At 38.3% G+C, this 21,379-nt stretch overlaps 1 protein-coding gene across 4 annotated transcripts in view; it reads left to right on the top strand.

Moving 5' to 3' along the window:
• The first annotated feature begins 809 nt into the window (after positions 1–809).
• Positions 810–21,379, top strand: part of ubap2 (ubiquitin associated protein 2) — a 99,329-nt gene continuing 78,759 nt past the window's right edge. For 3 of the 4 annotated variants that reach the window (XM_062972620.1, XM_062972619.1, XM_062972618.1), the window contains exon 1: positions 811–959. The gene's annotated coding sequence lies outside the window, so the exon portion shown is untranslated. Of the gene's footprint in view, positions 960–21,379 lie in introns of all 4 variants that reach the window. The other variant, XM_062972617.1, reaches the window with a different exon arrangement.

Here is a 21,379-nt window from a genome sequence, read left to right as displayed (position 1 = left end):
GGAAGTGGTACGTCACTGAAGTCATCTGTTGCTTCCGCATGCGTAAATCCATGTAAACGAGAAAGAGGCGTGAAGCGTTACGTCATTGAGAACGAGTGTTGCTTTACGCATGCGTGTATCCATGTAGGTTGCTCTTGCGCATGCGTTAACCGTGCTCTCGGGAATAGAGAAAGGGGGGAAGCCTTACGTCAGAGGCCGAGTTTTGCGTCTGCGCATGCGTTATAAGTGCTCTGGTTTGGGGAGGATAGCGCACATGAACGCATGCGTTATCCGTGGTCAGCGAGCTGCGCATGCGTCAGCTATTGGGTATTGAAGTCTAAAAGCAGGAGAGCGAAGGGGAGGAAAGAAAGAATGTGGGTGGGGCTAAGTTGCGCATGCGTGGAAGCCAACGGAGAGGAGTAGGGGAGAAGTGGGAGAGGATAAATTACGCATGCGTGAATGTGTACAGAGAGGAAGGGAAAGGGATGGGGCTAGATTACGCATGCGTGAATGTGTATAGAGAGGAAGGGAAAGGGATGGGGCTAGATTACGCATGCGCAAAGTCGTACGGAGAGGAAGGGAAAGGATGGGGCTAGATTACGCATGCGCGAAGGCGTACGGAGAGGAGCCGAAAGTGGGCGGGGCTAAGATGCGCATGCGTATAGGCGTACTGAGAATAAGAAAATAGGGTGGGTATAAGTTGCGCATGCGCGAAGTCGTACGGCAAGGAGGAAGAAGACAAAAAGGAATTGGGATAAATCGCGCATGCGCATAGGCATACGGAGTGGAGGCGGGTTGATGTTTCGTGCGCACGCGCCCTCATTGCCTCCTCTCTCATTGGCGGAGACGCCTCCTCTGTCTCGCTTTCTCTCTTTGGTCACGTGGTGAAGTAAAAAGGAAGGGAGGGGGGGGAAGGCGAAGGAGTGGAGTCACGTGACCGCGGCTGCTGCTGCTGCTGCTTTTGTGAGCGCCTCAGGCAGGTGAGCAGCGCGGGCGGCCTTAGTTTTCTCCTCAAAACCCACCTCGTGGCGGCTCCGTTCCCTCAGAAAAGGGGGGGAAACTGCCTCCCTGTTGCCTCAAGAGAACGATACCCACCCCTTTTCTGTGGGAAACTGGGGCGGATTGGGTCGCGTTTGTGAGGAAAGGTCTGAGGCTGAGGGGCAATGGCGGCTGGGAAACTAGGCCTGAGGGGCTGCAATGCTGGGAAGGCGAGGGGAAGTCTATCCACATGTGCAGGAAGCGGGGATTGATTACATGTGTTAGGGATCGTGCTGGTTTTCTTCTTTAGAAGTTGTGTATTTCTCTTTCTCGTCACGCGTTCGTTTTAGGGGGATAAAGTACACGTGTCAATGTAAAGGAGTGTGTTTCCCTTCCTTATAATGCGCCTCTTCCTTTTTTCCTGCCCTTCTCTTTCTTTTCCTTGAAGAACTGGATGGAGTTCGTGTGAACACTTGACACGCGTTCGCTTTTAGAACACGTGTCAGTTTAGGAGTGTGTTTTCCTCCTTTATAACGCTCCTCTTCCTTTTCCCTGCCCTTCTTCTCCTTCCCAACCTTTAACAGTGAGATAAAATGTGATGTTTAGAAGGGAAAAGCTATTAGGAATGTATTTCCACCTTCTTCAATATCTAGACCAGGCCTGGGCCAACTTGGACCCTCCCTCCAGGTGTTTTGGACTTTAACTCCCACAATTCCTAACAGCCGGTTAGGAAATTAGGAAATGTGGGAGTTAAAGTCCAAAACATCTGGAGGGTTGGCCCAGGCCTGCTCTAGACAAACTTCATAAATGACACCTTTTCCCCATGTAAAACAACATGTACAGTAGAGTCTCACTTATCCAAGCCTTGCTTATCCAAGCTTCTGGATTATCCAAGCCATTTTTGTAGTCAATGTTTTCAATATATCGTGATATTTTGGTGCTAAATTCGTAAATACAGTAATTACAACGTAACATTACTGTGTATTGAACTACTTTTTCTGTCAAATTTGTTGTATAGCATGATGTTTTGGTGCTTAATTTGTAAAATCATAACCTAATTTGATGTTTAATAGGCTTTTCCTTAATCCCTCCTTATTATCCAAGATATTCGCTTATTCAAGCTTCTGCCGGCCCGTTTAGCTTGGATAAGTGAGACTCTAGTGTATATCCTTTTCCCCTTAAGCGGCTGAGAGGGAAAAGGAAGGGGCCTGAGGCTGTTAGGAATTGTGGGAGTTGAAGTCCAAAACACCTGGAGGGAGGGCCCAAGTTGGCCCATACCTGATCTAGACTATGTTTATGAACATGTAGGTAATGACTTGGATGAGGTTAGATGGCGTGCTGATCAAGTTTACACCAAATTAGGAGGGATAGCTAATAGTCCAGAAGACCTGATCAGAATCCAAAAGGATTCATTAGAGTGCTGATTGACCAAAACAAACGATGAATTTCAGAAAAGAGAAATGAAAGATACGACACTTAGGCAAAAAAAAAATGAAATTCAAGGATACAGGATGGGTGACACCAGGCTTCACAACAGTCCATGTGAGAAAGATGTCTTCGTGGACAATATGTTGAACATGAGCCAAGAGTGTGATGGAGCAGCTAAAAAAGCATATGAGATTCTGGATTTCCTCCAAAGGAGTCTAGTGTTCAGATCAAGAGAAATCTATTTGGCTTTGGTTAGACCTCTTTATCTGGAATCACACTGTGTCCAATTCTGGACCCCATAGTTCAAAAGAGATATTGACTCTTAAGATGGAAGGTGTCCAGAGGAAAAGGTGACTAGAATGATCAATGGTCTGGAGACCATCAATCCCTCCGAGGAGCGTCTTAAAGAACTAGGGATTGCTGTGTGTTTTCCGGGCAGTATGGCCATGTTCCAGAAGTATTCTCTCCTGACGTTTTGCCCACATCTATGGCAGGCATCCTCAGAGGTTGTGAAGTATATGGGGAACTGGGGATGTTTAGCCTGCAGAAGAGAAGGGCGAGAGTAGACATGATAGCCATGTATAAAAGTGTGAAATGATTCCACAAGGAAGAGGGAGCAAGCTTGTTTTCTGCTGTCCTAGAAACTAGGATTTAATGGATCCATGGGTTCAAATTACAGGAAAGGAGATTCCACCCGAATATTAGGAAGAATTTATTGACTGTAAAAAGAACTGTTCAGCAGTGGAACTCTTTGCCTCGAAGTCTGGTGGAATCTCCTTCCTTGGAAACTTAAAAAGAGGCCGGATGGCTATCTGTCAGGGATACTTTCATTGTGCTTTTCCTGCATGGCAGGAGGTTGGACTAGATGGCCCATGTGGTCTCTTCCAACTCTATGATTCTTGAAATTGTATACCTTACGATCCCAGCTGTAAAGAGCTATTTATTTAAAACATCTCTGTATTGCCTCGGTATTTCTGCTAGGCCTTTTAAAAGCCTGGAACAAATAAACACCAATTAAAAATAATCAAAGGTAAGAGAATATTCAGAACAGATTAAAATATCCATCTCTCTTCATTTGCATAGTCCAGGCATGGGCAAACTTCTGCCCTCCAGGTGTTTTGGACTTAAACTAAGTGGAAGTTGAAGTCCAAAACACCTGGAGGGTCCAAGTTGGCCTATGCCTGTTATAGTTGCATTCCAGATTGTAAGATCTATTTGTTTTGAGTATTTAAGAATAAGTCTAGAGATCAGGCTGTAAGAAAAAGGTATTTCTATATTGCCTCCAAAATGACTAGGCCTCTGGAGGTAGAATAACAAATAAATACCGATTAAAACAATGCAAAGATTAATAAATAAATAATTTCAGTATTGTATCCCACTGTAATCTCTATGCGTTTAATGTATTTCCGTACTGTAGCTGATTGAGTCTGAATTGATGTTTTATATGTTATAAGTGTTTTATTTTATTATATTTTATACTTTTATGTTGTTTTTAGGCACTTTATGCCATATGTAAGCCTCCTCGAGTTCCTTTGGTGAAATGGTGGCAGGATATAAGAATAAAGTTATCATTATTATTATTAGTAGTAGTCTTGTCTTCCGAAACTGCTAGGTCTCTGTGAAGTGAGGAACAAATTAAAACCAATTAAAACAAAGCAATTTTTTTTAAAAATTACAAAAAACATATTAAAATATTCTCCCCTTTCCATTCCATAGTCACTACCCAGCTTTAAAATCTATATATTTAAAGTTATTTTTCTATTCTTTTGACTGCACCTTATCCTTTTGTACGATCTTAATGACATTCTATTACTTTTTGTTGTTTCAAGTTTTTAAAGCATCTCCTGCCAGACTCCTCCTTGTCCCCTATTCCAGGAATAAATGATACGCGATGATTAGACTTCTGTTAACTAGGCCTTAGAGCAGCTTCCCTTTCTCGGTATTTTACACTGAGGAGTGCGGACAGCCTCCTTTCCTCTGAGCTTGCTTTTATTGTGGGAGGGTGGCCCTGGTTCCAGACCTCTTGTACTTTTACTAGCTTTGGCTTCCTTCCCAGCAAGGAACAGTTGCCAGGCCTTCTCTCACCCATCCCATTGAGGTCTGCAGGAACAGGTTCTTCTGATGCCTTGGGTTTTGCTCCCTCCCCTCGTGCCATGTGTCTGTGTCACATTCGTTCCTGTCAAGAGGAGAGTTAGCTGGATCGGTTGGATCATCCTGCTTTGATCAGATCTCACCAGCAATAATTCTATGTCCAATTCTGGGCACAGAATTCAAGGAGGAGATGGACAAACGGGAATGTGTCCAGAGAAGGGCGGTCAAAAGAGTTGGAAGCACTATGAGAAGCGGCCAAGGGAGCTGGGGATGTTTGGCTTGGAGAAGAAAAGGCTGAAAAGGAGAATGAGAGCCACATTTCGAAAGAAGGTCCCATTGAGGAGGGGGTCAGCTTGTTTTTGGCTGCTCCAGAGACTAGGACACATGGGAGCAATGGATTCAAACTGCAGGAAAAGGGATTTCATCTGAATATTAGGAAAGACATCCTAACAATGGGATATGCTAGGGTGTGGTGATGGTGTTCTTACCACCATGGAGTGTGATGGAGTCTCCTTCTCTGGTGGTTTTTAAGCAGATGCTGAATTGCCATCTATTGGGAGGGCTTTGATTGTGCATTCCTGCCTGGCAGGAGGGGGTTGGATTGATAGGTCTTTTCTCTATAATTCTATGATTATTCTAAGGTTCCTCCAGCTATAGAAGGAATTCTTTTTTCCCCAGGCTGCTTCTTTCAGAGCGCAGAGGAAACCACTGCAACGTAAGAGCCTCTGCAAACAAAACACTGACACCACTTAAGCAGCTGTGGGAGGTTCCCTGAAGTTAGGATCGCCCACACTGTTGGGCTGCATCTGCACTGTAGAATGAATGCTGTTTGACTCCACTTTAACTGACATGGCTCATAGCTATGGAATCCTGGGATTTGTGGATTGGTGAGACACTGACACTCATTGGCAGAGAAGGCTGAATACCTTGTAAAACTTGAACGCCCATGATTCCATGGCACAGAGCTTATGGTAGTTAGAGTGGTATCAGATTGCATTAATTATACACTGAAGAGGCACCCCTGGTTAGCCCATGATTCACCTCTGTTGTATGTAAGTTTGGGGCCCATGTGCAAATTTAAGCAGAGCAAGACTGCAATCTTGGGAAAACTTATTTTGAAAGAAAAAAAGCAGACCTGTCTTGTATTCTCTTTATATAATTCTCTTTATATACAGGATTGCAGCAATCATGGTGACCCACTTTTAAAACAAAAGCTTGGGAGTTGAAAACAGTTAAAAGTATTTGCTATTTTGGGTTTAACTGCAGGGAGCAGTTGAGTGTAAGATGTTTGGTAAACAAATATAAATACTGAACTGGTTTTAGCAGATGCCTGATAGGTTTTTGAGACCCTTCTCAAATGTATGTGTGTTTACATTTTGCTTATCCTTCAAGAAAATGATGTTTCCGTTAAACTAACCAGTAGTAACTTGAACTCCCTTGTGTTTAATTTGATAAGTGACTTCTTGGAAATTCTTCGAGTCCTCCTGCCGCCTGTGAAAACTATCTTTTGTTGTCTTAATTTGAATCAATGATGAATGAAGATAGCATCATTCCTCAGATTAGCCATTCATTTTTTGTTTCTTTTATCTAGAAAGAGATAAGGCCTGGGTTTTGAACAGTTCCCTCCTCCACCAAAGTAGGAGCTGAATTTGAAGATAGGGAGGAGAGAAGAAAAATGCAATCAGATAGAGAACAACCCTTTGCTCCCTGAAATGGCCTCATAAAAGGTGCTAGTTCCTTTATCTTAGTAGATCTTTATGGTAGTTCCTTAGTTCGTATCACATATTTCTCTGTTGGGTTATGAACCAAGTCATGTTTTTGCTCAAATGGAAGATTAGATAGTTGTTTAATACTTTCAACTTTTGTGAAGTGTGTATGCCAGCAATGCTAAATTGTGTTCTATGCTGGACTAGGCTTTTTGTGCTCTAGATGAGTTATGTGAAGGTGCTATATAAATCATTGTAAACACTTAACATGCAGTCTTGTGGGGAAATGAGGTGTTTTATATTTTCCATTTCCTCATATATTGTAAACTGTAAGTTAAGCTGTGAACTCACTTTTTTTAGCTATAAAAAGGCTCTTTAGGCATACTTCTGCTACAGGCTGGGTAGAAGCCAAGAATTCAGGTTAAGTTCTTTTTGCCCTTTCTGCTTCAGTGATAAGTAAATATGTTCTGAGTTCCTGTGTTAGATCTTTAAATAAAGTAAGTCAGTTTGGAGTTATGAAACTTCTGAGTAGGGGGGACCTAAAAAGCTACGAAAAGTGTTTTTGTCTTGCCCTGACTTCATTATCTTCCTTTAAATGTGAAAAAATAATATATCAGAAAGAAAGATGGAATTTTAGACAGTTTTTACAGCAAACTTTTTTAGTGGCTGACTTCATGGTTCCTTCTACAGTACTGCTATTGTTGGCATCCATCCATATCGGTTTAGCTGCATTGCTAAGCAACCTCCCATGTATCTGTATGCCAAGAATTGTGTCGATGCTGTATGTAATGTTTGTCAAACGCTGAAGCAGTAAAGTCTGCACTTGGTGACTTTTGTTTAGTGGTTTCCCTGGAACTGTAAGTTTTGTCTGTGCAGATATGCCAAAGTCTAAAACTGTGTTAAAACTAAGGAGTGGAGAATAATATGATGTGAGCTTGCTGTATATTGTTGGACTGTCAGATCCCACTAGTTCTAATCAGCATACCTGGTGGAGAAAACATAATGGGACTTTAGGGCAGGAATTCTTTTTCAGTGGATTCATGAACTCTTTTCAAAACATAATGATGACGATGGATCCTCCATCTCAGACAAAGAACAAGAATTCAATTGAGGAATAAAATCATTATTTTAGGAAGTTCAGTTAACAGGCACACTGAAGCCCTATTAGCTGTCCATGGGCCAAGGTTAATCATCCCTTGTTTTGGGGAATCTAGACTTCATGCTTGAGTATCTGATACAATGGTAGAGATCATTGATAGGCTTTTAAGTGGTTGGCCACATTTGTATTTTCAACAATAAATGGTTCAGAGAGTCTCTCGAGTCTGTACTCTAGAAGCCAAAGGGACTGAACTGTACTACCATACATTGGCCACAATGAAACTACATGTCTTATAAGAAGAGACAGTAATGCTGAGAAGAGTAGAAAGAAATAGGACAGGGGTCCTCAAACTTTTTAAGCTGGTCCCTCAGACTGTTGGGTGGCTAGACTATCGTTTGAAAAAAACACAAAGACACTGAATTTATTTGTAGTCCAAAAATATAAAAGAATAATTCCGTATTTAAATTGAAGAACAATTTTAACCAACATAAGCTTACCAGTGGGCTCTTGGTAATCTTTCATAGAGGCACTATATATTGAAGTGGACATCATAACAGATAGCAGCAGATCAACACAGAACATCTCTACTTTTCTCACAAAGTGATGATGTTCCCACTGTTCTGATGTGTTTAGTTTGTCCCATAATTAATGTAACATCCCTTTGGAGGTTGTGCTTGTGACATTTGGGCACTATTGGATGGTAGTGTACTTAGTTTTTCTTCTTAATGTATTTAAAGATGCTTATTTTTTTTGAAAAATTTTATTAAATTTTTATACTACATCGAAAGAGTGAGAACAACCGAGGTATAGAAAAGTAGGAAAAAGAAAGAAGAGTAAGATCTACAATCTACAGAAATATAGCCCACACACAACCAAAGGGGAAAAAAAGGATGTGACTTCCTTTCAATCTTCTTGGATAATATTTTCTTATTATTTAAAAATATTTTTCTTACTAAAAAAAGAAAGCAAAAAATAGTAAAATTGTCTCTCGTAATCTTCATTTTCTCAAGTTATCCAGATAGTCCTGAAGATCGTCCCAGTTCGTTCTTTTCATTATCTTGCTTGTATTTTTCTTCAACAAAAAAGTCAATTTGTTCATATCCTTTATTTCTCTTATCTTCTCCACCCACTCCTCAATTGGTGGGACTGATTCCTGTTTCCATTCTCTAGCGAAAACAATTCTAGCGGAGGTTGTAATATAAGTAAATAATCTTCTTGTTCAGTCAATTGTAAGTCTGAGTCTGTAAATCCTAATAGATAATACTCTGGTTTTCTTATAAATGTTCTTTTTAAAATCTTTTGTGATTCTTCATGAATCTTCATCCAAAACTTTGTTGCTCCTTTACAAGTCCACCATATGTGATAGAAGGAGCCAACTTGTTCTTTACATTTCCAACACTTATCAGAAACTGTTTTGTACATTTTGGCTAATTGTTTCGGTGTAGTATACCATCTGTGGAACATTTTTATCCAGTTCTCTTTCAAATCTATTGCATATGTATATTTTAATTTTTTGCTCCACATTTGTTCCCATTCTTTCATTTGAACTGGCCTTCTTAAATTTTGGGCCCATTTTATCATACAATTTTTAACCTGTTCCATTTCAGTCAGCCAGGTAAGTAATATATTATAAATATTTGATAGTACTTTCTTTTCTAATTTTAAAATCCTATCCCAAATCGCCTCTTCCCAACTAAAACCTAATTTTTTATCTTGATTATAATAATCTTTAATTTGCATATAATTAACCAAGTAATATTGGGGAATTTTTGTTTTAATTCCTCATACGGTTTAATATTATTTGTACTTTTATTTAACAAATCTCTATAGGTTGGCCATTTTCTCCATCCTAAAAGTCTTCTCTGGTGCGCTTCCATGGGAGAGATCCATAAAGGTGTTTTAGAATAAAGACGTTTTTTGTATTTTTGCCAAAGTCTTAATAAGGATGCTCTCACAAAATGATTGCCAAAATCACTTTTTATAAAATGGAGAAAAGAGATTCTAAAATTTATATGGGCCGGAGGAAGACCAAGAATAAAGTATGATAATTTGATTGATAAGAAAAATAGAGGGGGTTTGGGTCTCCCAGACTTTAATGCATACCACGATGCATGTTCTATGACATGGATAAAGGATTGGATATTACTGAACAAAGAAGACTGTTTAAATATAGAAGAGAATGACTTAAGATGGCATGCCTATTTATGGCATGAAAGAGAAAAAAAGGCTTAATTTTTTTTGACTTGCTGTGAAAAATAATCCTGGTGCCAAGATTGCTGTATTCAGTGCTGCCCTATTTGATAATTTTAGGAAGGACAAAATATGGATAACGAAGAGCCAGACCCTAGTAAAACTTCGGAAGACTTGCTTCTATTTGTTGCTGACATGACGACTGCTTTTTACTTAACTCCTGCTTTTCCAAGCAATTATTATGTTAGAGAATAAATCCTTAGTAGTATGAGTAAGGTGAGTTCAAGTTATATATTAATCTGATAGAGTAGTACAGGTTTACTATCCCTTATCCAAAATGCTTAGGAACAGAATCATTTAATGTTTTGTTTTATGTTTATTTTGGAATATATGCACAGTCTGAGCACAACATTCATTTATGCTTCATGTACACCTAATACACATAGCCTAAAAGTTGTATAAAAATATTTTATGAATGAAACAAAATTTGAGTATATTGAACCATCAGAAAGTAAAGGTGTGTCTCACAGCCACTGAAGTGACAAGTTTTGGAGTTTGGAGCATTTTGAACTTCTGGATAAAGGGATACATGTGTAGTACATGATTTTTCCCCCCCTTTTATAATGGCTGAAATAGTGGAGTGCTTGTTGGAATCCCAGAAAAGTTACCAGGCCTCTTGAAAGCATGAACCTAAACAATGTTGAATTAATCTATATCACGTGTTGTTGAACTCTGCTTGCTTTAGTGCCATTCTTGGGAGAAGTGTAATTGATAGGTATTTTTGGACTGCATTTGTGTTAACCATTCCTATCAAGACTGAAGGAGTGTTTTGAGTAAAACCAACAATACATTTCTTTTTGTGTGTGAATATAATTCCGCCTTCTAATAGTGTAGCTGAAGGAGATAATAATATGGCTAAGGGGAACAGATTGCATTAAAATTGCTGGAGTGTTTCCTAAGTGATGAAGGGATTTTGCCTTTTTTTAGGCTGAAATAAGTCATCCAAAATGTTTTTATAATTTGATTATTTTTCTTTTCTTCTATAGAAAGTATCTCTATTTCATATTACATTAGGGATACCATTTGTCCCAGTGTTTAGGGATTCAAATGCCAACTGAATCTGGCTGCTTGGACAAAAGAAATATTTTGTTTTATATTTATTGGATATTGAAACGAAACAAAATGATTTGATTTTATGAAAAAAATGCTAGTATTATATAAATAAAATCGTTCTTTGGACGATTGATGGAAATATTAGTTGGCTGTTATGTTTGTAGACATTAAAGCAGAAAATCCTTGTCAATGTAGTTCCACAGCAGCATTTTTTCATGAAAATGTTTTAATCTGTTCAACACCCCGAGGTTACCTAAGGAGAAGCAGTAGCTTGCCATAGTGCCCCAGTAAGATCTTCTGGATCTCATTGATTATAGAATATATCAGTATCATTGGCATAGGTGTTGTGACAAGATTTTTGAACAGTAAAAAAGGACACGTAGCACATTTAACTTGTTTAATCACAAATATTTAAAGACTGGAAGAAGGCAAAAGCTTGTGTTATTTGGTATTTGTAGGAAATTGTTTGCAATGTCTACTTCCTGAACTACTATGTATTCAAAAATGGTTCTTCATTTCTGCGCAGCTCTGAATATTACAGTAATTCTAGAGCAGCAGATATTCATATGTATGCAAATTAGATAGGTGCTGCTAGTTTGGTTCCAGTTCAAGGGTGCCAAAATTGTCTAGCTTGGTTTTATTTAAGGCTGATACAAATCTGGTAACTGGTTTGGCATGGCAGGCGAGATTTGGTAAAGAGAAATGTCAAGTATTGTTGCCATTGTGTAGGGTATTATACAACACTTGTGAATTGTTGCCTGGGAGTGGGAGACATCTTATGGTCAACCAACATAGGATGTTTAGAACCGGGGAGCTGAATGAGAAGGAAATAAGCTTTTGTTTCATTAAGGTTGGGTCCTTGATTCACTGGCATTGCCTTCTAATCTTTCCTGGAGAGGCTGAGAAAAGCAATTCCACTGCAAAGTGTTCTCATGCTCAGCCACATATCATTGAATCTTTTGTTACCAACAGTTCCCCTTTCTAGTCTCTTTGGAGTTGTCTGAGAGTTTCTTGACCTCTGGTGAAGAGGTTCCTGAATTAGTTTCTTATAAAAAATCAGCATGTACAAGAAAAGTTGGATTTTTAATAAAGAGCATTGAGGCCAGAAATTAAGAAGAAAATTTTTAGGAAACATTGAAACTAACAAAACAGGTTATGTGCTCTTACAAGACATTTTGTATTGTATTGGAAATGATGCCACAACTCTTGTTATGCTTTATCTCTTACATGGACCTTTGGAGAGTTGACTTATACGAAATATATCTGCACTTGAATTATATGTTCAGACCAACAGCAGCTTTGGAAAGTCTTAGGTAGGGTTATTTTGATCACCTTTTCATTGGAACTAAAAAGAACTGTTTTATTTAGTTCTTTATAAATTTAGGCCCTTCCTTTCCTCCTTTACTGGAATTCAAAATAGTCTGCACGTTATTAAAACCAGAACAGACAAAAATTATTCAAATTTGTATTTGTTTTTTTAATCCAGTTAAATGATTGGTACTATACATTTTATAGAATTAAAATAATCTAAAATTCATTAAACTTGAAAATGATGCAGTGGGCTAGAATGATAAAGCAACCAAGTCTCCATCCTGCTTTTTATTTCTTAGTTTTTTAACCTAGAGGAGTGCGCCTCAGTCTAAACCAGTGATTCTCAACCTGTGGGTCCCCAGATGTTTTGGCCTTCAACTCCCAGAAATCCTAATAGCTGGGAAACTGGCTGGGATTTCTAGGAGTTTAGGCCAGAACACCTGTGGACCCACAGATTGAGAACCACTGGTCTAAATGAACCAAATATTGAAAAAAAGAAATTCACACAGAGTTTTGCTCTATCCTTTTTTTTTAAGTGTTCTTGGTTTTGGTGCCAAGTCGTAAGTTGTGTCTATTTTGATATACACTGATCTACTCAAAATGGGATATACATGATGACGATGATAATGTGTCATTAAATCTTAATAATATAGGTTGATCCTCCCTTATCAGGAATCTGAAATACTCCAAAATTTTCCATGTTGGTAGCTGAAATAGTAACACCCTTTTGCTTTCTGATGGTTCAGTGTACATAAACTTTGTTTCATACACAAAACTGTTAACTATTGTATAAAACTACAGTCAGACTATGTGTAAAAAGCTGTATCTGAAAAATCAAGACATTTCATTTTTAAACATGGTTCCCACCAATATACATACAGTATATTCAAATACAGATGTTCCAAAATGAAAAAAAAATGGAATCCAAAACACTTTTAGTCTTAAGTACACTTCAAATAAGGAATATTTAGTCTGTAATCATTCTTGGAGTGATTTATGTTTTTTGTTGGGTTTAGCATAAATTCAAAAGGTACTAGATGAAAACACAGATACATGTCTGTTTTCTGTTTGCATTTGAGTTGATTGCATTTGTAGTATTGGATCCTCTTGTTGCATTATATTTGAGCTTCACACAAGTGTTTAATCATATCCATATTTTGTCATACTAGTTTCCTTATCTGGGAATTTGGGTATACTTTTGATGCCTGTATTTGTTTATTTTGAATTGTTGTCCATAGTGTAACATTATCAGTCTTTGTTTATATGTACTCAAAACAGTCCATGCTTAAAACATTTTAAAATGTTTGAGATGTACACATATTTAAAAATTGCTTATGAATCTTCCTAACATAATTATATGTTAGGAAGCCAAATCAAAGTCTGAAGCATAATCAACAAAATAAAAATAGCTATACTGAAACAGTGTGGAGCTGCTTCATAACATCCACAGTCACACATTTCATGATTCATGAAGAAGCGTTAGAATGATTGCAAAGATAGTGATACACTTTTTCTACTTAATTTGGAAACATGTCCAGAGCAACACCACAGAGTCTTATATAACATCTGACGTTTAAAATTCATATTGAATGACTATTGTTACACACAAGGTAAACATGAGTGTATACTGTGGAGGATGGAGTATGAGTTATACAATATAAGCTATGAGGAATCTAACTGGTTGGGCACTTGTCTAAACTTCATGAAACTTGGAAATAGCTGTAAAATCCATAGAGTTAATTTCAGTGGTATGGTTGATTGCAAATTGGAGAAATTGAAATACTTCTAAATTGTAATCCATTTTACAGCCTCTTGTAGTTTAGGATTAAAGCTATGAAGAGCAATAGTTGTCCTATGTTTACATTTACTGTTATCTTTAGCCTTTTATCTTAGGACTCTTATGACATGAAGAAAATGTTAAATCTAATGATTTTACATCAGAAATTCTTGAAGTGCCTGTGTGTGGTCCGTGCTACTCAGATGTATGGAGCCGCTTGTACAGACTTCAGAAACAGGTTATACAGGAGAAATAATGAATATGGTTTGCACCTGGCACATTTGTAGTTCAGTCAGGCCAGATCTGTGCATTCAGTCAGTTTTGAATGTGCGTCTGCCAGCCAGACTTAGTTTGGATGTGTTTCTGTCTTTTTTAAATGTTAAGGGTTGGTTTGAGATTGAGAACATGCAAAGAATTTGAAAGGATTATGAGTTCAAGGACACGGAGGGCCTTGAATGAATTTGTATTGGGAACACTGTGCTACATGGCTTGAATCCCAAGGTTCCTCCTGGTTTGTCTGAGTATGTGAATAGCAGATAATGGCCGGGGATGTTGCTTTTTCTTCTGTCCTTATCTGGCCAGCTGTGAAATCTTCCTACAGTTATATGTTGTGTTGAGCTGATTGGTGTGCATTGTTTGAGGGCTCATTTCTGCATAGTTTCACTGGAGAAGCTAGATAAGCAATTTGGGCACTGATAACTGGGTACCAGGAGCTTCTTCATGGAAAAGTAACATAGTGAAACTGGTCACTACTTTTTCAGGCAGATTTTATGATGCTGGCTTCTGTTTGAAGGTATGTCTACCAGGATGTGTATTTCATTAAATTTGTGCAGTGGTTTTCCATATTATTACAGATGTGGTACTATATTTGTGCGTGACAGTTTATCCAAACTGCTCAGTAATCTAATTGGCATATGTTTTTTGTGAGCTTTGGGAAGGATTAATGAGTGTCATACTGACGCTCCATCTGTTTCCCACTGGAAGCTCCTTTCTGATACCTGAAATTTCCTTGGATACTGCCTGTCTTTCCAAACTCATTTTTAAGGCAAGAATCATGTGCCACTCCAGATGGTCCAGTGAAAGGCAAACTGCATGTTGGAATTGGCTATGGAGAAATCCATGCACCTCTTGAAAATTACCATGAAAATCATGTGGCTAGACAAAACAACGTTTAGAACAGGTTGCTTTTGAATGCTTTTAAGTAGTTGTGATCAATGGTACCTCCTGCCTTTGCATGTTAGTGCAAGTAGACGTCAAACATCATTAACTTCATGAGACAATAGAATACAAGGTGTGTTCACTCAGACACCTCTAAAGTTGTGGCTGTGAAAGGATTTGAAGTGCTAGAGATGGAGGGATGGTTCTGAGTTTAAGAAACCTCTCTGTGCCCTACAAACTCAATAAGGCAGGCATGCTTTTGAGGCTTGAAATATGTTCCCGAGTACAGAATTCTTCAGTATGTGATGTACCTTCTTCAATATATAATCTATAAGTTTTATTAGAGTCTAGCTGTGTTTGGAAATAGAATGAAATGGTTAGGAGAATGCAGTTTCCTTTGTTTTTATCAAGGTAGCTTGAATTGATTCATAATTTTAGAAAGTTAGTTTTCATTTTTATTAATTGGCTATATGTAAACTCTCGACTAAAATTCTTGGTTAATTGAATGTTTTGTGTAGCACATGTGATTTTTCAAAGTTACTTGGTTGTTCTTCTACTTTAGTATGTCAGGTTTTATTGTAACATCTATTCTATGATTATTCAGAAACAACGTCCGCAGACACGACTTCAAAAAATTGGCAGGAGAAACAGTGTTCAAGTCATATGAGATGCCAGATATGTTTCCTTCCAGTTATCGTGTTGTGAAGATAGATAATTATACTTCCTCTGCATTATGAATAAGCGAGTGATCTCATTCAGTCTTCTTATGGATGTGAAGAAGTACATTTTTTTATCTTTCCCCACTTGAGCAAGCACACATGTCAGCTGAGGATGATGGGAGTTGTAAACCAACAAATCTGGAGAGTGGCAGTTTGTGGAAAGTGAAAGAATCAGATTGTGAGCAGTCAGAGATGCAACAGAGTTTTAACCCTCTGAATGTGTTGTTTCTGTAAATTGGTTGTATATTTATCCTTCAGTTATTCAAATTTGGAAACAGAGCTAATATTGCCTTCCCATTAGAAGATCAGAAACTTATTCTCCCCGAAGTCTTCTCTATTGAAGAATTTGGAAAACCAAATAAAATTGGATCATGGATTTTTTTTTTCTTTCGGAATGGCAGCTGCTGGACATAGTGCTCATAAGTTTACACCCACAAAATTATTTCTGAGGGCTGTGCCAGAGCTTTATGTAAGACAATAATCCTATGGTATGAGCTCACTAGGATTCCTGGTCTTATTTCCTTTTTCTCAGGTTTTTTTTCTCCTTACAGGAATAAGTGTGTTATGTGTTCTTGATTATATGAAAGACGTAATTGTCATTATGGAGCTTCAAGTCATCTTTGGTTTATGGTGACCCTATCATAAGGCAAGATTTATTCTGGGAAGATTTCCTTCCTCTGGGACTGAGAGAGTCTCTGGCCCAGGTCCACCCATTGAGTTGCTATAGCTCATTGAAGATTAGAACCCTGATCTCCCAGAGGTTATAGTCCCAAAACCCAAAGCATCACATCTTGCTGGCTCTTATAGAGGACTAAAGGAGGCATAATAAATATATTTTTAAATTTAAATTTTCTGGGGTTTTTTACTGCTCCTTTTTATATTGGCAGACCCTTGGAGGTTCATGTGTTCCTTAAAGGATCTTGTAGACCAGGCATCCTCAAAACTACGGCTCTCCAGCTGTTTGGGTCTTCAACTCTCAGAAGCCCCTATTGCCACTATGTTTAATACACTAAACATAGTATTTTTTATGAGAAACCAAATTGTATGTATTATACAGCATTTGGAAAAATAAGTTTGCTTTCAAAAGATTACTATGATGTGTGCCAGGTTCAGTCCCTTAAGAAAGAAGTTCCATAGAGGACACGCCATCACTGAGAGCACCCTCTTTCTGATTATTTTTTTACCCCTTTTAGTGCAAAGATGGACAATGTCAGTAGGTGATTGTGACTTCTGAGGAGGTTGATACAAGTTCTTTAGATGCTTGATTAGGCCGCCAGGATTCCGCTTGTTCCATGCCTTAAAAAGGTCAGCATCCAGCATCTTGAACGGGGTTGCATTTCTATGCCTAGGGGTTACACAGACCTTTGCTTTTATTTTCCCCCCAACTCTTAAAAGCTCTGTTTCTTCCTTTTAAAACAAATGCATATACATGGGCACTGGCTTCTTTGGAGACAGCATCTTCTCTGCTCCATGGGATGTAAGACAGAAAATGATGTTAGCCCAGTGGTTGTTTTTACAGGAAACAGAAACATTAAAGAAATGGTTATATATGGCCTGAGATCTAACAATGTCATATCCCTTGGAACACTGCATGACATCCTGTGGAAGAATAAGCGACGATTGAAGAAAACAAATATGAGAGGAGGTTCTTTTGGCAGGCACAGTAGTATGTATGTGTTCTTGTCCAAAGAAAAATTTTGGTGGTACAACTGTGGCAAAAGGCTTTTTCCATTCCGCATTGTTTGTATCAGGCACTACTAGACACTCCAAGAAGGCTGTCTGGTAAGAATCAAATGCTCAAATGTGGTAATGCTCACAATTCTGTAGTGACTGAAGTTTCTTTGGGGTGCTATATAATCATTTCCAACTCCTGCCATGCTGCACATTACATTACAGTCTCTTGATTCTGCTATAGAAGTTGCCTTGGTAGCACCAAAGTAAGCGCTGGGCTGCTAGATCTTGGTGGATTAACTCAAGTTGTGATGTTATTTTAGATGCCAAACTGTTGGTTTTTCGATGCATCATGGTGTCATTGTAAGCCTACTTTATTCCCAAACAACATCTGTGAGTCCTGTCACTGTTGGGAGTCTTCTGTGGCAGTTTTGCCAGGAGCAATTAGAGGCGGGCAAGGAATTTGCAGCAAGAATTAAAGCTTTCTGAGGACAAAGAGGAAATCTAGTTGGTCTCTATTGGCCTGTTTCAGTCCATTGATGTTTTTATAATTCAGTGGATGACTTTTGCCTTGGCTTCAGTGAACTGTGTTGTCTTTGCCCCAATGTCCATGACAGCAGAATGATGTCACAAATGTCACAAATCCAGAATGATGGCTTAACTGGATTGTGTGCATGGCCTTGCTTTCATAGGTTTGGAAGTGAATGCAAACAGGAAGTGAAGTAAATGTCAGTATTCGGACTTTCTGTTGACGAAAATGGGCTGTAGAGAGGTGAGAGTAAGGCTTTAGATTTTGTTTGGACCCAAAGGGTTAGAATGAACTGTTCATCTGATGTTTTATTTACAGCTGAACATCTGCATGTTTTAAATTCTGAGAAATTACATTGTAATTGTCCCTTCACACTTGCAGCTTTGACTATTCATATATCTGACCTTAAAATCTTCTCTCTAGAAATCCCTAGGCCCTTTAGTGGGGCTCTGTGGTCAACTTCCTCCAGTATTGCTGCAGGATCTAAACCAGTGGTTCTCAACCTGTGGATCCCCAGGTGTTTTAGCCTTTAACCCCTAGAAATCCCAACCAGTTTACCAGCTTTTAGGATTTCTGGGAGTTGAAGGCCAAAACATCTGGGGAACACACAGCTTGAGAACCTCTGATCTAGACCTCTCTGGGACTCTCAAGTTCTCCAATGCGATATAGGCTTCAGTTTCCAGCAGAAGTTGACATAGAGTCATACCAGAAGATTTAATTTGTGGAATTCCCTCCCCAGGGATATTAGATCAGCCCATCCCTCCTGACCTTCCAAAAGAGAGTATAAACGTGGCTTTGGGATCAAGCCTTTGGAGAACAATTGTAGTACAACACATAGATATGGAATTATGTGCAATGACTACTGGAATGAGCTGGATTACAATTGCGGATAGTGTGACTAATAGTGAAAGAAATGTTTTTAAATGTTTTCATGTGTTTTACATTCTATTTTTAATATGTTTATTTTAAATGTACATTGTTTTAAGGCATTGAATAGTTGCCTATATTGTAAAACTGCCTTGAGTTCCCTTCGTGTTGAGAAAGGCGGGGTATAAATATGGCAAATAAACAAACAAACATTTATAGAAAGGAGTTTTCTCAGGTAAAAAATGAGCAATTTTTAAATTTGGGTTTTCACTTTCATGGGAGGCCTATGTTCCTAGCCTCAGTGAATGCAGAGGGCTGGCTGTATGTTGTGTTTTCAAAATGGGCTCATTGCGTATTGAAATTGATAGAAATCTTCTTGGTTCAGATTTATAATCGGAATGTCTGTTGTTGACCTGGGCTTTTCCCTTCTTTCAGACTGTTGCAGAGCCTGATAGCTCTTGTCCTCCCATAGCAAAGATTATGTGCAATAGTTGCTCTTGGGGCTGAACTTCATTGTAATTTACTGCAACATAGAGCTTGTGTGTATGTGGAACAAGAGTTAGTTAAAAAGACATTGGAATGGCCTGACGGAAATTGTCATCGTTTTGGACATAAATCTTACCTTTTAAGTCAGTAAGAAATAAAGGTCTCATCATCTTTTTTGTTTAATATCACAAATATGTTGAGACATTTATGGTGGATGAACCCAGAAATAATTTTTCTTACCATTTGCCTTTAATTCTGCTGTCTGATTTCATGGAAAGAGCTAATGCTCATGTGCCACAGCTGATTACAACTTCAGTGCTTTTAAGAAGTGAATGACCTACTGAGCCTTTTAAAGTATATTGAAATTGCCTTGTTAATTAATACAGGGTGACACTTGACTTATGGTAAGTACTGTAACATAAACCTGTCTGCTGTTCTGCCAGTAAACTGTGTAACAAATGGTGCTAGGACTTTCTCACAACTGTTAACAAATGAAAAATTGATGGAGTTAGAGGTGGCAGACTTGGGAAACTTCTACTGTAACTTGTTTCTTCTCTTATTCTTTGTTTTATTGTTATGCATTCTCCCTCTATCATTATCTTTGTAATAATTAAATGTAGCTTTATCTTGGTTTTTTTTTCTAATTGAGCAGAAAGTGACAAACTCATCTGAACAATTGGCCATAACTTGCTGTATGAGTCTGTGTGTTTGTGATGTTAATCTCAGAGATGTAATCTCAATTCCAGGTCCCCTTTATACCAGAACATGTTTAGCTAGCCAACTATCTTATTGAAATGTTCATTCAGTGTGTGCCTTGGATTTACACTTGTTCTGAATGGTGATGAGGGTAAATGTTCACTCAGCATGACTCTGTTCTTTACCTGTGTTTCAATCTGGTTGATAATGAATTTCCTGGCAGCACTTTATAAAATAATTATGTATAAGTCATAGGAGAAAGTGTTAAGGAATGCAGTTCTTCATTGAATTCCACTTATTTCGGGGTTCATTAGTTCTGTCCTCTATTTTGAAAGCTGCTACATTTTCCCTGCATATTCAGACATTTAATTTAAAAATTCTAACAAAAATTTCCATTATGTTTTGCCATAGCTGTGTTGGGATAATGAGCACCCGGGAGCGCTCGTTTTCAAAGCATTGATACAAAAAGTTTCCCAAACCTCCAAAGGCAATTATTATGTATGTTTTTTGTGTGTTTCAAAAGTATTGAAGAAAGAACTTGTCGCATCGTAGCAGAGATTTGCTGCAGTAGTCGCTCTCGAGGCTGAATGGGGCTGGACTTTGTAGTTACATTTCATTGCAACGTAGTATTAGTGTCTATGTGGAGTAGGAGTTAGTGAAAAAGACATTTGAAGGCCTGGGGAGGAGATTGTTCATGCAAAAAGATTGCATCTGAGCTCTTTTTGGTCAAAAATTTTGCCTTTGAGGATAGTGAGAAATAAAGGTTTGATCATCTTTTTTGTTTGGTAGTGTGCTTGAAAGACAGTGCATGCTGTCATTCCTTAGTTATTCTCTTAGTTATTCTCTTTTTAAACAGCTGTACCTACTTTGGAACAGTCTGGAAACAGGAAACATTTATGAACATTCTCCTTTTTAATATGTACTCGTGATAAATTCAACTTAGGGATTCAGAATGCTTGAGGTTAGAGTCAAGGCCTCATGCCTAAAGTCAACTAAGCTATGGCATCTGTACTGTCAATCAGGTGGAGTTTATTGGACTCTGTAATTCTCTTGGAGTTGAGTTTCATGCTCTTATAAAATTGCAAACTTCATTGAAACGAAGTGTATCATAATGTTAGCCCAGATGCTGCAATAATATGGGATGGGGAAGTTTAGTTCTTGTAGTGCTATCAATGCTGTAGTGTACATAACCCCATTAAAAATTAAACATGCTAAAAGTTTGGCTTCTAAGCCCAAAATATTTATTGATTTTTACTCAGATATTTTCATGCTACTCTCAAAGCAGTTTCAATACTTAAAACCTAATAAAAATCAGATTATGAGTAAACATTATTGATGATGCCGATGACTATCAACCTATAAAATGTAAACATAATTCCAGCTAAATATCCATTGACATAAATCAATGTAGAGCACTGTTTCTCATACTTTGGTTCTCCTGATGTTTTGTGCTTCCATTCTTGCAATTCCTGCCCATTGGCCAATGGGTGGGTCTTCTAAGAATGAACTCCAAAACTCCTGGAGGAGCAAAATATGAAAACGACTAATATAGAGAAACCCAATGGGTTTTCAGAATGTCCT

Source organism: Anolis carolinensis, chromosome 2 (assembly GCF_035594765.1).
Source record: "Anolis carolinensis isolate JA03-04 chromosome 2, rAnoCar3.1.pri, whole genome shotgun sequence".
NCBI lineage: Eukaryota > Metazoa > Chordata > Lepidosauria > Squamata > Dactyloidae > Anolis > Anolis carolinensis.
This window is presented reverse-complemented; position numbering and strand designations above follow the sequence as displayed.